At 46.2% G+C, this 17,399-nt stretch overlaps 1 protein-coding gene across 1 annotated transcript in view; it reads left to right on the top strand.

Annotated features, from left to right (window-relative positions):
- The first annotated feature begins 10,275 nt into the window (after positions 1-10,275).
- Positions 10,276-17,399, top strand: part of LOC122942431 (heparan-alpha-glucosaminide N-acetyltransferase-like) — a 458,936-nt gene continuing 451,812 nt past the window's right edge. The window contains exon 1 of the mRNA XM_044300048.1: positions 10,276-10,401. The gene's annotated coding sequence lies outside the window, so the exon portion shown is untranslated. The remainder of the gene's footprint in view (positions 10,402-17,399) is intronic.

Genomic DNA, 17,399 nt, shown 5'->3' with positions numbered 1-17,399 from the left:
TCCTGAATTACAATGCAAGTCAATGGGGACGGATCCGTTTGATGTTGACACAATATGGTGCCATTTCAAACGGATCCGTCCCCATTGACTTTCAATGTAAAGTCTGGAGTTCTTTTATACCATCGGATTGGAGTTTTCTCCAATCCGATGGTATATTTTAACTTGAAGCGTCCCCATCACCATGGGAACGCCTCTATGTTAGAATATACTGTCGGATATGAGCTACTTCGTGAACCTCAGATCCGACAGTATATTCTAACACAGAGGCGTTCCCATGGTGATGGGGACGCTTCAGGTTAGAATACACTACAAACTTTGTACAAGACTGCCCCCTGCTGCCTGGCAGCACCCGATCTCTTACAGGGGGATATGATAGCACAATTAACCCCTTCAGGTGCGGCACCTAAAGGGGTTAATTGTACTATCATATTCCCCTGTAAGAGATCAGGTCTGCCAGGCAGCAGGGGGCAGCCCCCCCCTCCCCAGTTTGAATATCGTTGGTGGCACAGTGTGCGCCCACCATCGCCCCCCCCTCCCTCCCTCTATTGTAATAAATCGTTGGTGGCACAGTGTGCCCCCACCATCGCCCCCCCTCCCTCCCTCTATTGTATTAAATCGTTGGTGGCACAGTGTGCCAACCACCATCGGCCCCCCTCCCTCCCTCTATTGTATTAAATCGTTGGTGGCACAGTGTGCCAACCACCATCGCCCCCCCTCCCTCTATAGCAGTAACATTGGTGGCAGTGTGCGGTCTCCCATTCCCCCCCCCCATCATTGGTGGCAGCGGAGTTCCAATCGGAGTCCCAGTTTAATCGCTGGGGCTCCGATCGGTAACCATGGCAACCAGGACGCTACTGCAGCCCTGGTTGCCATGGTTACTTAGCAATAGTACAACAGTAGAAGATTCATACTTACCTGCTTGCTGCTGCGATGTCTGTGTCCGGCCGGGAGCTCCTCCTACTGGTAAGTGAAAGGTCTGTGCATTGCTAAAGAACTGTCACTTACCAGTAGGAGGAGCTCCCGGCCGTTCACAGACATCGCAGCAGCAAGAAGGTAAGTATGAATCTTCTACTGTTGTACTATTGCTAAGTAACCATGGCAACCATGGCTGCAGTAGCTTCCTGGTTGCCATGGTTACCGATCGGAGCCCCAGCGATTAAACTGGGACTCCGATCGGAACTCCGCTGCCACCAATGATGGGGGGGGGGGGGAATGGGAGACCGCACACTGCCACCAATGTTACTGCTATAGAGGGAGGGGGGGGCGATGGTGGTTGGCACACTGTGCCACCAACGATTTAATACAATAGAGGGAGGGAGGGGGGCCGATGGTGGTTGGCACACTGTGCCACCAACGATTTAATACAATAGAGGGAGGGAGGGGGGGCGATGGTGGGCGCACACTGTGCCACCAACGATATTCAAACTGGGGAGGGGGGGGTCTGCCCCCTGCTGCCTGGCAGCCCTGATCTCTTACAGGGGAATATGATAGTACAATTAACCCCTTTAGGTGCCGCACCTGAAGGGGTTAATTGTGCTATCATATCCCCCTGTAAGAGATCGGGTGCTGCCAGGCAGCAGGGGGCAGTCTTGTACAAAGTTTGCAGTGTATTCTAACTAGAAGCGTCCCCATCACCATGGGAACGCTTCTGTGTTAGAATATACTGTCGGAAATGAGTTTTCACTAAGTGAAAACTTAGATCAGAAAAAGCTTTTATGCAGACGGATCTTCGGATCCGTCTGTATGAAAGCAACCTACGGCCACGGATCACGGACACGGATGCCAATCTTGTGTGCATCCGTGTTCTTTCACGGACCCATTGACTTGAATGGGTCCGTGAACCGTTGTCCGTCAAAAAAATAGGACAGGTCATATTTTTTTGACGGACAGGATACACGGATCACGGCCTCGGCTGCAAAACGGTGCATTTTTTGAAAGTCAATGGGTCCGCGAAAAAAAAAACGGAAAACGGCACAACGGCCACGGGTGCACACAACGGTCGTGTGCAGGAGGCCTAAGAAAAAGTAGAAATCTTCAAAATATAACTTGAATTCTGGAGCTTAGGAGCAAAGGAACTGATTGTATCATAATTACAGTGAACAGGGAAGGATATTCCTTTTCACGTGGCAGTTGTAAATCTAGTATCCATTTCATTATATACTGCAACCTCCCCCAGCTCATTTGTGTAGTGGAATACTTTATGATAGAAAATAATTAGGCCTCTTTCACACGGGCAAGTATTCCGCGTGGGTGCAATGCGTGAGTTGAACGCATTACACCCGCACTGAATCCTGACCCATTCATTTCTATGGGGCTGTTCACATGAGCGGTGATTTTCACGCATCACTTATGCGTTGCGTGAAAATCGCAGCATGTTCTATATTCTGCGTTTTTCATGTAACGCAGGCCCCATAGAAATGAATGGGGTTGCGTGAAAATTGCAAGCATCCGCAAGCAAGTGCGGATGCGGTGCGATTTTCACGCATGGTTTCTAGGTGACAGTCTATTCACTGTATTATTTTCCCTTATAACATGGTTATAAGGGAAAATAATAGCATTCTGAATACAGAATGCATAGTATAATAGTACTGGAGGGGTTAAAAAAAAAAAAAAAAGTTAACTCAGCTTATCCTCTTGATCGCGTAATTCCCAAACATGCGCGATTTTTCTCACGCGAGTGCAAAACGCATTGCAAAATCGCGCATTTTCCCGCAACGCACCCGCCTCTTATCCGGGCAAAAAACATGACGCCCGTGTGAAAGAGGCCTTAGAAAACAAAATCTTGCTGTGTGCTGTTCTTATTCTGCAAATCACTAGGTTTAAAGAGGACCTGTTTCTTCTAGTAAATAGTTGCATTCTCCATGAATTAGCATTTCTCGACATCTCTTAACTTTGTGTTATGATCTTCCTCTGTTATTACCTATAAAAATGTATGAATAAATTGAAAACTTGATGGTGTCAGTTGAGGGTGTGTCCGTGCACACTCTGATATTGTCCAGTCAATGGTAATAGTGGTAGCCTGCAGAGGAGCACATCCCTTTGTCAATTTATACATAGGCTTCTAGGAGGAATAACAGAACACAGATGAATGGTACAATGCCGAATTTCATGTAGAATATTTTATTTTATGTGGAATATTTAATAAAGCAGAATGTCTCCATTCTCAACATAATATTGCGAAAGTATTGGCATTTGATTTTTAACTGTTCTCACACCTTATTTAGAGACTATACAAATGTACAAAATGACTGAAATAAAATTGGGAACTCATCTGAATGAGAGCGCTGTCACCACTCCTGACATGTCTGTTTTAATAGCTACATACATTCCCCGTGTAATAACAATTCTGGAGCATCTGTTCTTATAGCTCTATGTTGTGTCATTCCTGCATTATTTCTACCAGAAATGATGAATGAATTGCTAGCAGTCTGCAGTAAGGATGCAGATGGGTGTTAACTAGGGTTGAGCGAACCCAAACTGTAAAGTTCGGGTTCGTCCTGAACTTTAGGATTTTTGGACCCCGGACCTGAACCCGAACATTTCAGTAAAAGTTTGGGTTCGGTGTTCAGCGATTTCTTGGCGCTTTTTGAAAGGCTGCAGAGCAGCCAATCAACAAGCGTTTAACTGTCTGACCTTAGAAGCCATCACAGCCATGCCTACTTATAGCATGGTTGTGTTTGGCCAGTGCAGCATGTGACCCAGGCTCTATATAAGCTGGAGTCACGTAGCGCTGCACGTCACTCTGCTGTTACAAGTGTAGGGAGAGGATGCTGCTGGACTTGTGATTTCAGGGAGAGAATAGGAGAGAATCTAACTCAGCGATCTACATAGAAATAGTTGTGTGGGTGCAGGGCAAAATCTTTTTACCCTGCCCTGAGCCCATTGACCAAAAAAACAACAACTTTTATCTGTCTGTTAGTTAGGTGGGCAGCGGTGGCCATTTTATGCAAGCTCAGTGCACCAGCACTGCATCTGAGCTTTTGGGACATTGCAAATCACAATTTTTTGGGCAATATACATCTGGATTAGTCAGTGGGCAATTTAAGATAGAAATACAGCCATCATTTTCTGGGGTTTTAAAAACACACATATTTTTGCCCAAAAACAGTATTTTCCTGATCTGCAAGTGTTAAATTCAAGTTTAATATATACAGCTTTCATATTCTGTTACCAAAAAAACACTTTTTTTGGCAATATACAACATCTGGATTAGGCCTCATGCACACGACCGTTGTGTGCATCCGTGGCCGTTGTGCCGTTTTCCGTTTTTTTTCGCGGACCCATTGACTTTCAATGGGTCCGTGGAAAAATCGGAAAATGCACCGTTTTGCAGCCGAGGCCGTGATCCGTGTATCCTGTCCGTCAAAAAAATATGACCTGTCCTATTTTTTTGACGGACAACGGTTCACGGACCCATTCAAGTCAATGGGTCCGTGAAAGAACACGGATGCACACAAGATTGGCATCCGTGTCCGTGATCCGTGGCCGTAGGTTGCTTTCATACAGACGGATCCGAAGATCCGTCTGCATAAAAGCTTTTTCTGATCTAAGTTTTCACTTAGTGAAAACTCATTTCCGACAGTATATTCTAACACAGAAGCGTTCCCATGGTGATGGGGACGCTTCTAGTTAGAATACACTGCAAACTTTGTACAAGACTGCCCCCTGCTGCCTGGCAGCACCCGATCTCTTACAGGGGGATATGATAGCACAATTAACCCCTTCAGGCACCTAAAGGGGTTAATTGTACTATCATATTCCCCTGTAAGAGATCAGGGCTGCCAGGCAGCAGGGGCAGACCACCCCCCCTCCCCAGTTTGAATATCGTTGGTGGCACAGTGTGCCAACCACCATCGGCCCCCCTCCCTCCCTCTATTGTATTAAATCGTTGGTGGCACAGTGTGCCAACCACCATCGGCCCCCCTCCCTCCCTCTATTGTATTAAATCGTTGGTGGCACAGTGTGCCAACCACCATCGCCCCCCCCTCTATAGCAGTAACATTGGTGGCAGTGTGCGGTCTCAACAGTAGAAGATTCATACTTACCTGCTTGCTGCTGCGATGTCTGTGTCCGGCCGGGAGCTCCTCCTACTGGTAAGTGACAGTTCTTTAGCAATGCACCGCACAGACCTTTCACTTACCAGTAGGAGGAGCTCCCGGCCGGACACAGACATCGCAGCAGCAAGCAGGTAAAGTATGAATCTTCTACTGTTGAGACCGCACACTGCCACCAATGTTACTGCTATAGGGGGAGGGGGGGGGGGCGATGGTGGTTGGCACACTGTGCCACCAACGATTTAATACAATAGAGGGAGGGAGGGGGGCCGATGGTGGTTGGCACACTGTGCCACCAACGATTTAATACAATAGAGGGAGGGAGGGGGGCCGATGGTGGTTGGCACACTGTGCCACCAACGATATTCAAACTGGGGAGGGGGGGGCTGCCCCCTGCTGCCTGGCAGCCCTGATCTCTTACAGGGGAATATGCCGCACCTAAAGGGGTTAATTGTGCTATCATATCCCCCAGTAAGAGATCGGGTGCTGCCAGGCAGCAGAGGGCAGTCTTGTACAAAGTTTGTAGTGTATTCTAACCTGAAGCGTCCCCATCACCATGGGAACGCCTCTGTGTTAGAATATACTGTCGGATCTGAGGTTCACGAAGTAGCTCATATCCGACAGTATATTCTAACATAGAGGCGTTCCCATGGTGATGGGGACGCTTCAAGTTAAAATATACCATCGGATTGGAGAAAACTCCAATCCGATGGTATAAAAGAACTCCAGACTTTACATTGAAAGTCAATGGGGACGGATCCGTTTGAAATGGCACCATATTGTGTCAACATCAAACGGATCCGTCCCCATTGACTTGCATTGAAATTCAGGACGGATCCGTTTGGCTCCGCACGGCCAGGCGGACACCAAAACGACTTTTTTTTCATGTCCGTGGATCCTCCAAAAATCAAGGAAGACCCACGGACGAAAAAACGGTCACGGATCACGGACCCACGGACCCCGTTTTTGCGGACCGTGAAAAAAAACGGTCGTGTGCATGAGGCCTTAGTCAGTGTGCAATTTAAGCTAGAAATACACCAATCATTTTCTGGGATTTTAAAAACACACTTTTTTGCCAAAAAACACTATTTTCAGGCCTTGCAGCATCAGCACATGTGAAATTACAGGCTTATATACTGCTGTCAAATTCAGTTGTTAAAAAAACGCTTGGGCAAAAAAAAAATTGTTGGCAGCCTTTGCTGCATATGTCATTGTGAGATACACCCTTAATACATTTGGGTTAGATTCAGAGATTTGAAATACCGCCATTTGGTGCTCCAATATTGAATTCAGACCTACAGTGGATCAGGCCGTGTGAGATACACCTTCTACATACAGGGGTTTGATTCAGGCATCTGAAATACAGCCATTTTGGGCAAATAAATCTTTAATTCAGGCCTACAGTGGGTCAGGCCGTGTGAGATACACCCTCTACATACAGGGGTTTGATTCAGGCATTTGAAATACAGCCATTTTGGGCAAATAAATCTTTAATTCAGGCCTACAGTGAGTCAGGCCGTGTGAGATACACCCTCTACATACAGGGGTTTGATTCAGGCATTTGAATACATTCTTGTATTTTGGATATTTCACACTCTTTTAGAGTGTACCCTAATTTAAAAAAACATTAAAATAAAAAACCTGTGTTGGCTACCTCGTCCTCCTCCACCGCCGCTTCCATCTACAACGCTACGTACACTGCCTCCTCAAACTCCTACTCCATATGGAACCCCACCTCATATTATTTGTACGTATTTTATTTGATATCATTTTACTACTATGTCAGTTACATTTTCTGGTGAAATTCAGCAATTTTTGGGTGTATAGTACCACTGCTATACCTAGTATATACCCCTCCTCTACCTAGTTGACAGCTTAATAAATTTCAATAATTTTTCTGTTACATTCTTGGGTTGACATTATACAATTTTAGACGTGAATAAACACCTGCTATGCATAGGTGACAGGAAATAAAATTTAATATATTATTCAGTAATTAATGGGCGCCACATCCTTTCATTTAATGCTCAAAACTTTGAAAAGTTGTTACATGTTTATGCTTTAATAATTTCTCCCATATTTCAACTCTATAATTTTAAATTGGAAAAAATGAATCCTCCCTTGGATGTGATCTCTCTTTCTCACGCTCCCTCTCTGGCCTGGAACCCTAATTCCCCGCCACCCGTGATCACCATGGTAGGCGCATAAAAGAACATCGAAAGTTGATAGAGCAGATATCAAATTGGATCGTGAACATCGCGGGGACGTGCGACATGGTGGGGCAGTAAGTGTGCACACGCCTGCACGAACTGACTGACAGGGGTCAGCGCCTGCAACTTCTGGGTCTCCAAGTTGGGCACATGGCCTGAGCTTGCCCTTTACCCCTTGGCGGTGCTGGCCTGCCCTGCAGCCAGTGTATTGCCTGAATGTGTGTCTAGCATGACTGGAGGGGGTTATCACAGGTTATATTTCCCAATGGTTTGGGGTGTACCCTAATTTTAAAAATAAAATTTTAAACCAAAAAGCTGTGTAGGCTACCTCCTCCACCGTCGCTTCCACCTACACCGCCACATCCACCGCCTCCGTAACCTCCTACTCCATATGGACGTCGTCCTCCTAGATCAAGATTATTATTTTTTATTTTAACCTATTTTATATTATTTAAAGTAATTTCCCTATCCACATTTGTTTGCAGAGCACTTGCCATGCTCTTAACCACATTTGTATGCCATTTGCAGCCCTCTAGCCCTTTCCATGACATTTTTACAGCCATTTAAGTGCTCAAAAGTTTGGGTCCCCATTGACTTCAATTGGGTTCAGGGTCAAGTTCGGGTCCCAAACTCGAACTTTTTTCTCAAGTTCAGCCGAACCCATCGAACCCGAACATCCAGGTGTCCGCTCAACTCTTGTGTTAACCAGTTGGAAGTATGTCCCTACACAGTCTCGCCCTATCCAATCAGTGCTGTCTTTGTCAGACTGAACAGGGGCACACCACTAACTTGTTACCACCCCCCTATACCCTTACTGCAGGCTGCTAGCAATTAATTCATAACTTCTAGTAGAAATAATAAAGAAATAGCACACCATAGAGTCATAAGAAAAGATGTTCCAGAATTGTTATTACGTGAGGAATTCATGTAGCTATTAAAACAGGCAGGTCAGGAGTGGCAACAGGTCCTATTTTAAGGTAAAAATGAATACTTTTTCAGACTTTTTGTACAAATTACCCTTATTGAAACTAAACATGAAAAACCAGCTCTATAAATATAAAAAATGCCCTATGTGTCAAAAAACATCCCAAAAATTATTTTGGTAACCTAAGAAATTGAAAATGTTAGGGTTCTTAAAGGGGTTATCCAATTTCTCTAAACCCCCCACATGTGCCGGGCCCCTCACAGGTAATATACTTACCCTGCTCCTCACGCCGCTCCTGGTCCCCGCACCACTGCTGCTGCTTCTCCCTGTACATGGATGAAAACATCTGGTGTTGGGGGGAGCAGCAAATGGCAGGCGGGGGGGAGCCTCCCTAGCATCGCAGGTGACGCTAGGGAGGCTCGTCCCTGCCTGCCATTGGCTGCTTCCCCCCCCCCCCCAGACACCAGATGTTTTCATCTTTGTAAAGGGAGAAGCAGCAGCGATGATGCAGGGACCAAGAGCAGCGCCAGGAGCCGGGGAAGTATATTATCTGTGAGGGGCTATGCACTGGGGCGTGTATAGAAATCATTAGGCTCCAAAAATATGAATTGGGCCCCCTAACTCCGCCCACTACCCACCCCTGGCCCATCCCACAACCTACCTTGGCTCCTCCCCTGCCACTTCCCTGTTGTATTCCTACTGACCGAGAGAATAAAGGGCACAGGTCAGTTTTGCCGCAAAGGGAATGCCATAGAAGCAAAACCCGTAAAATGCTGGAGGAATTGTGTTGTTTTTTTCCAATTCCACCCCATTTGGAATTTTTTGGCCGCTTCCCACTATATTGTGTGCCATATTAAAGTACAACTTGTCCAGCAAAAAATAAGCCCTCAAATGGATAGGTTAACAGAAAAATAAAAAAGTTATGGCTCAAGGAAGATAGGGAAGAAAAATGAAAATGCAAAAAACTCTGGTATCCTAATGGTTAAATGGGTTATCCAACCCCTATTATGCCCCCTAAAATGCTAGGCACCACATACAGGTAATACTAATGACCGGTGAGGAAGAGGTGCAGCCAATAGTAGGCTGCGATGGAAGTGAGTCTCACTAGGGTCACTCGCGATGCTAGGGAGGCTCATTCCCATCGTGGCCTGCGCGGAGAGCGGGCTAAGTATTACCTGTATGAGGTGCCTGGGCATTTTGGGGGGCATTATAGGGGTTGGATAAGACCTTTAAATCCTTGCTGCTGATGCTTAGTGTGCATAACCCTGCAAGGTAACTGAGTGGGGATGTGCAGCTGTGCTGGCTGGGCACTCTGTCCTCTATCAGCAAGCAGAGTTCATGGCGGGGGGAGCACACTGTCCTGAGTTCTCTATCTATGAGCCTACAGTGTCCCCCCCCATGACTCCACAGGGACTCAGCTTGCTTGCTGCTGCCCTCCCCTCATCAAGCATACCCACATTAAAGGAAACCTGTCACCAGGATTTTGCGCATAGAGCTGGGGACATGGGCTGCTAGATGGCCACTAGCACATCTGCAGTACCCAGGTCCCATAGCTCTCTGCGCTTTTATTGTGTTAAAAAACAGTTTTGATTGATATGCAAATGACCTGATATGAGTCCTGTATCCGGAGATGAGTCAAGCGGAAAGGAGCCCAGCACCGCTCCTTGCTGGCTGACGTCACAGAGCTGGAGCGCCGAAATCTCGCGATGAGTAGGGTTGCCACCCGTACGGGATTGACCCGGACAGTCCGGGTTTGTAATCCTGTGCCCGGGTACAAGCTTTTCTTAGACCCGGGCACAGGATTCATTCAAACTGCAGTGTGGACGTCCGACCGAGACTCCGATGATGCGATCACACAAGCTGTCACTGCAGCGGCCGGCCGATCAGCTGTCCCTCCCTCCTCTACAGTGATAGTGATGCCAGGCAGCGCAGCCTCAGAGTCAGAGCGCTGTGTTCACTCACTTCAGTCTCCGGTCTCCTCCCTCCTCCTCGCTCCTCCCCTGCCTCCCTCCTTCTCTCTGATAAGGAAGTAAGGTCCAGAGGAAATGACATCAGAGAGAGAGGCAGGGAGCTCCGTGGGAGAAATCATTCTTCTTCTCCAGTCCTGCTCCAGCAGCCTGCCCAAGTAGTGCCCTGCCTGCAGACTGGTTTTTTAACCTGTGTGTGACCAAGACAGTCCTGACACCTGTCCTAGATAGTCACATCTAAAAAGGTATATAAAACATTTGAAGTCTGTAAATGTAACAGTTTTTAAAGGGTTTCTACCACCAGAAATACCGTTATGTAGCTGACTGATATAGCGATGCGCTAATGTCAGCACTACATAACAGTATGTTTCTAACATTAGTCCCTGCAGCCGTTTTTATTAAAAAAGCACTTTTATAATATGCTAATGGACTTCTAGGTGCTACGTGGGCGTAAAATCAGCACCTAGAGGCTCCGTCCACTCACCCTTTATCCCGCCCAGGTCCCCTGTTCTGTCCGCCCCGCTCCTCTTGATTGTTGGCATGGTCCACCACATCGTTGATGAAATCCCGCGCCTGCACCATTCACTTCTGTCTTCGGCGCAGGCGCAGTGAGTGAATGATGCGATCCTGGTGCCCGATTCCTCACTGCGCCTGCGCCGACTACGTCACAGTGAGGAAGCCGGCATCAGGAGAGCGGCTATCACTCACTGCGCCTGTGCCAAAGACAGAAGTGAACGGCGCAGGGATTTCGTCAATAATGCAGGGAACAGTGCCAACAATCAAGAGGAGCGGGGCGGACAGAACAGGGGACCTGGGCGGGATAAAGGGTGAGTGGACGGAGCCTCTAGGTGCTGATTTTACGCCCACATAGCACCTAGAGGCTCATTAGCATATTATAAAAGTGCTTTTTTTTTACAAAAACGGCTGCAGGGACAAATGTTAGAAACACACTGTTATGTAGTGCTGACATTAGCGCATCGCTATATCAGTCAGCTACATAACGGTATTTCTGAATCTGTCAATCATCAGAAAAAACGTTATGTTATGTAGCTGACTGACATTAGCGATGGGCTGATGTCAGCAGTACATAACAGTGTGTTTTATAACTCCCTGCCGCTGCCGCCGTTCTCTTAAAATAAAGACTTATAATATGCTAATGAGCCTCTTCATGGGCATAACGATCGCGGTGCGACAGCGACCAGGGGTGTAGGCGGGACATGGGCGTGGCTGGAGGCGGGACATGGGTGGGGCCTGGAAGGGGGCCCTCCCTCCCTTCTGTTCGGGTTTGGCTTGAATAAAAGGTGGCAACCCTAGCGATGAGCGAGCTAGCGCATGCGGCCGTGTGTGAGGTACGAGGTGTCAATACACTGCTGTATTTACTATATACCTGTACACACTGCATCTATTATACCTCACATATTACACTACTGTATATACTGTATACACTGCATATATTATACCCCGTACCTCACATATCAGAACACTAGGGAATATACTATATACCTGTACACACTGCATATATTATACCGCGTACCTCATATAACTGTACACTGCTGTATATACTATACATCTGTACACACTGCATCTATTATACCTCTTTTGTGTGCCAGGGCTGTTTTGTAATCCCAATCCGGCCCTGATGGCATAAATTATAAAACACAGCAGCAAGAATAGTTCATGGAACAAAGGGAGGGGCTATTAAAGGGGAATGGGGGCCCAATTTAGATTCCTGCTATGGGGCCCAGTGATTTTTATGTACGCTCCTGCCCCTGAGTATCCTCGCCGGCCGGCAGTGCGGCGTGCCGGACATGACGTTGAGATGCAGGGACAGGGAGAAGGCACCGGAAAAGAAAGAGAGAGGGAGAGCGCTGCGCAAAGAAGCCGGTCCGGCTTTCAGAGTGAGTGAGGTCTGATGGGGGCTGAGAGTTGGGCAATGTATGTAAAGTTATGACTGGTGACTTGTGCTATGAAGTAATGGGGTTTTTTCTGTTGTCTTGGGGTGCAGCTCTTTTGTGTAGGCACTTCTATTGAGCTTCTAGTATATGTTTGGATGTAGCAGAGCTGGTTTTGTCATGCATTTCTTTTGCCTTCATATGGTAAAATACTTCATTGGCCTATCAATGGCTTTATAACTAACTCTGCTATATTTCTGTAGCCTACAACCTCTGACTGCTCAGTTGGACTGAAACTACTACACCCAACATGTTCTGGCAGTAATAGTAAATGGATATTGGTGCAATTCTGAGCTACTAGTCTATATAATACATATGTAGCCTACATATTTCTTATATAGACTAGTAGCTCAGAATTGCACCAATATCCATTTACTATTACTGCCAGAACATGTTGGGTGTAGTAGTTTCAACTGGGCAGTCAGAGGTTGTAGGCTACAGAAATATAGCAGAGTTAGTTATGAAGCCATTGATAGGCCAATGAAGTATTTTACTATATGAAGGCAAAAGAAATGCATGACAAAACCAGCACTGCTACATAATGTAGCAGAGCTGGTTTTATGTGGGAATACCGTGGGTTATACCGAATATCATCCTCTTGTATATAGTAATATACAGTATATAATATATATATATATATATATATATATATACACACACACACACACACACACACACACATGCATACACGCGTGGCAGCGGGTTGGGGGGGGGGGGTGTCGACGGGAAGGGGGCCCCATGGATCAGTTTCGCACCGGGGCCCCGTGGATTGTGTACGCCACTGGTCAAGATTATAGCACCGCCGCGGGAGAAGCGCCCACTTAATGCGCATGCACGAAACTGGCCGGGACACACTGCGCCCGCACCCAGAGCCACGGCTGGATAGGTGAGGGTGTGCACGCGCTGCTATATACTCCCGTCGGCCACATACATCAGGATTACACCACGCGTACGCACTCAGGGGTAGGTAGATTTGTCAGTGTAAAATTTTCCATCAGATCTCCCTACCACTGAGTGCGCAGGTACAGTGTGTCCCAGCCGGTTTCGCACAGGCGCATTAAGTGGACGCTTCTCCGCAGCTAAAATTTTGACTTACTCGTGGATCTGCGCTTGTGCAGCACCGCACACCACCTCCTCCAGCTGAATCTCGTCACTTACGGTGCGGCCGCGTCACCGGAAGTGACGAGGGTATAGCATTTTGATAAGGTATAGTACTCTGACAGAACACTAAACCTGGCAATGGAGGAGGGGCCCTGACTGAGCATACGGGAAGCAAGCAGGTCCTAAAATAGAACAGAGGACAAGTGGGCGGGGCCTTCCATTTGCTCAGGGCCCCCCATGCCACGGGGCCCACAGCAGCTGCATCATCTGCGTATATTGGCAGTACTCCACTGGTTCTGCACATGTGTTTTTTTTATTTTTTTATTTGGATACCCCTTTAAACCACCACTAAAAGGTCTCTGGTCATTTGGGACCAAAACACTGGTCATTATAGGTTAAGATTAGTGTTGAGTGAGCATGCTCAGCCGAACACCAGTTTGGCTCGAGCATCGCGATGCTCGGCACATCTCTGTGTTTGGCCGAAAACCGCGTGTGCTCGAGCGCGATGCTCGAGTCTCCTCCCCGCACATTTGTTGGCTGCTATGCAGCGACATTATCTGCGCTACATCTCCTGTTTATCGTGTGCACATACTAAAAATATCTGTGACATCCAGTGTACTTTTTCCGTAGAAGGTGTCCGCTGTGGAGAGTTACATTACTTGCTTTAAATCTCCTGTATAACGTTTGCGCTTCTTAAAAATATCTGTGACATCCAGTGTACTTTTTATGTAGACGCTGCGGACAGCGGCATTATCTGCGCTACATCTCCTGTTTAACGTGTGCGCATACAAAAAATATCTGTGACATCCAGTGTACTTTCCCATAGACGCTGCCAACAGCGACATTATCTGCGCTACAACTTCTGTTTAACGTGTGCGTATACTAAAAATATCTGTGACATCCAGTGTACTTTTTATGTAGACGCTGCGGACAGCGACATTATCTGCGCTACATCTCCTGTTTAACGTGTGCGCATACTTAAAATATCTGTGACATCCAGTGTACTTTTTCCGTAGGCGCTGCGGACAGCGACATTATCTGCACTACTCTCCTGTTTAACGTGTGCGCATACTAAAAATATCTGTGACATCCAGTGTACTTTTCCGTAGACGCTGCAGACAGCAAAATTATCTGCGCTACAACTTCTGTTTAACCCCTTAGGTCCCTTTCACACGAGCGTGATTTCCGCGCGGGTGCCGTGCGTGACGTGAACGCATAGCACCCGCACTGAATCCGGCACAATTCATTTCAATGGGGCTGTGTACATGAGCGTTTTTCACGCATCACTTCTGCAATGCTTTGAAATCTCAGCATGTTCTATATTCTGCGTTTGTAACGCAGGACAGGCCCCAAAGAAGTGAATGGGGCTGCGTGAAAAACGCATTGCATCCGCAAGCAAGTGCGGGTGCAATGCGTTTTTTAACTGATGGTTGCTAGGAGACGTTGTTTGTAAACCTTCAGTTTTTTATCACGCGCGTGAAAAACGCATCAAAACGCATTGCACCCGCGCGGAAAAAACTGAACAACTAAACGCAATGCTACGTTCACGTCACACATGGCACCCGCGCAGAAATCACGCTCGTGTGAAAGGGACCTTAAGGACTCAGCCCTATTTCACCTTAAGGACTTTTTGCAAATCTGACCAGTGTCCCTTTAAGTGCTGATAACTTTAAAACACTTTGACTTATCCAGGCCATTCTGAGATTGTTTTTTCATCACATATTGTACTTCATGACACTGGTAAAATGAAGTAAAAAAAATATATTATTTTTTCATAAAAAAATACCTAATTTACCAAGAATTTTAAAAAAATTGCAAATTTCAAAGTTTCAGTTTCTCTACTTCTGTAATACATAGTAATACCCCCCAAAATTGTGATGACTTTACATTCCCCATATGTCTACTTCATGTTTGAATTATCTTTTGGGGATGTTACAAGGCTTAGAAGTTTAGAAGCAAATCTTGAAATTTTTCAGAAATTTACGAAAACCCAATTTTTTGTGACCACTACAGGTCTGAAGTCACTTTGTGAGGCTTACATGATATAAACCACCCAAAAATGACCCCATTCTATAAACTACACCCCTCAAGGTATTCCAAACTGATTTTATAAACTTAATTAACCCTTTAGGTGTTGCACAAGAGTTATTGGCAAATGGGGATGAAATTTGAGAATTTCATTTTTTTTGCCTAATTTTCAATTTTAACCCATTTTTTCCATTAACAAAGCAAGGGTTAACAGCCAAACAAGACTGTCTCTTTATTGCCCTGACTCTGCCGTTTACAGAAACACCCCATATGTGGCCGTAATCTACTGTACGGGCACACAGTAGGGCGTAGAGGGAAAGGTGCGCCATATGGTTTTTGGAAGCCAGATTTTGCTGGACTCGGTTTTTGACACCATGTCCCATTTGAATCCCCCCTGATGCACCCCTAGAGTAGAAACTCCATAAAAGTGGCCCATCTAAGAAACTACACCACTCAAGGTATTCAAAACTGATTTTACAAACTTTGTTAACCCTTTAGGTGTTGCACAAGATTTAATGGAAAATAGAGATACAATTTCAAAATTTCACTCTTTCCCAGATTTTCAATTTTTATATTTTTTTCCAGTTACAAAGCCAGGGTTAACAGCCAAACAAAACTCATTATTTATGGCCCTGATTCTGTAGTTTACAGAAACACCCCATATGTGGTCGTAAACTGCTGTAAGGGCACACGGCAGGGCGCAGAAGGAAAGGAATGCCATACGGTTTTTGGAAGTCAGATTTTGCTGGACTGTTTTTTTTCGACACCATGTCCTATTTGAAGCCCCCCGATGCACCTCTAGAGTAGAAACTCCAATAAAGTGACCCCATTTTAGAAACTACGAGATAGGGTGGCAGTGTTTTTGGTACTAGTTTAGGGTACATATGATTTTTGGTTGTTCTATATTACACTTTTTGTGCGGCAAGGTAACAAGAAATAGCTTTTTTGGCATTTTTTTTTTTATTTACAAAATTCATCTGACAGGTTAGATCATGTGGTAATTTTATAGAGGAGGTTGTCACGGACGCGGAGATACCTAATATGTATACCATTTTTTTATTTATGTAAGTTTTACACAACGATTTCATTTTTAAAACAAAAAAAATGTTTTAGTGTCTCCATAGTCTAAGAGCCATTGTTTTTTCAGTTTTTGGGCGATTATCTTAAGTAGGGTCTCATTTTTTGCAGGATGAGATGACGGTTTGATTGGCACTATTTTGGGGTGCAAAATTTCAATTTTCTCATAGTTTTTATTTTTTGATTTTTATGGCGTTCACCGTGCGGGGAAAGTAACATGACCGTTTTATAGATCAGGTCGTTATGGACGCGGCAATACCTAATATGTGTAGTGTATTTTTTTATTTTATTTTTATTCAGTGATAAATTTATTTATTTTTATCTTAACTTTTTTCCCTTTTTTTAATTTTTTTTTTGACCCAGACCCACTTGGTTCTTGAAGATCCAGTGGGTCTGATGTTTGCCTTTAGCACAGATCTGTTCAGCACCATGGACAGCAGGATGCTTGAGAAGGCGGTAAGGACGGGGCTGTCTGGGGGCTCTCTCCCTCTCCATCGGGGGGCTGCAAAGGCACAGCAGCCCCCCGATGGGAGAGGGAGGGAGCTCCCTGAGCTGTTAACCTTTTCCATTCAGCGGTCCGTACAGACCGTGGTATGGAAAGGGTTAAACGGCTGACATCGCATCACCGATGTCAGCCGTTTATACCAGGTTGTCAGCAATGTGCTGACACCCTGGTATACCACTGACCACCAACGATTATTCAAGGGGAGGTGGGCGGGGGATCGCTATCCCGCCTGCCGCACCGCCCGCCTCCCGCACCGCCTGCAACACCCCCCCTTCACCACCTGCCCACATAAATCCTTCAGGGGTGCAGGGGGGGGGTTAATAAAACTTTATTTGGGGCATTTTAAAGTTTGATCCCCGAGGTCAGAATCGGCAGAAAGCGCAGCAAACCGCTACGGGGGGGAGGGGGGGTCACATGACCCCCCCGGCGTTGTGACAGGATGCCGGCTGAATGATTTCAGCCGACATCCCGTTCGGATTAACCCCCGCAGCGCCGCAATCTCATTTTAAACTCATGACGTACCGGTACCTCATAGGTCCTTAAAGACTCAGGAAATATGCCGTGCCGGTACGTCATGCGT

Source organism: Bufo gargarizans, chromosome 6 (genome assembly GCF_014858855.1).
Source record: "Bufo gargarizans isolate SCDJY-AF-19 chromosome 6, ASM1485885v1, whole genome shotgun sequence".
NCBI lineage: Eukaryota > Metazoa > Chordata > Amphibia > Anura > Bufonidae > Bufo > Bufo gargarizans.
Note: the sequence above shows the minus strand (reverse complement) of the source record. Positions and strands in the feature narration are given on the sequence as shown.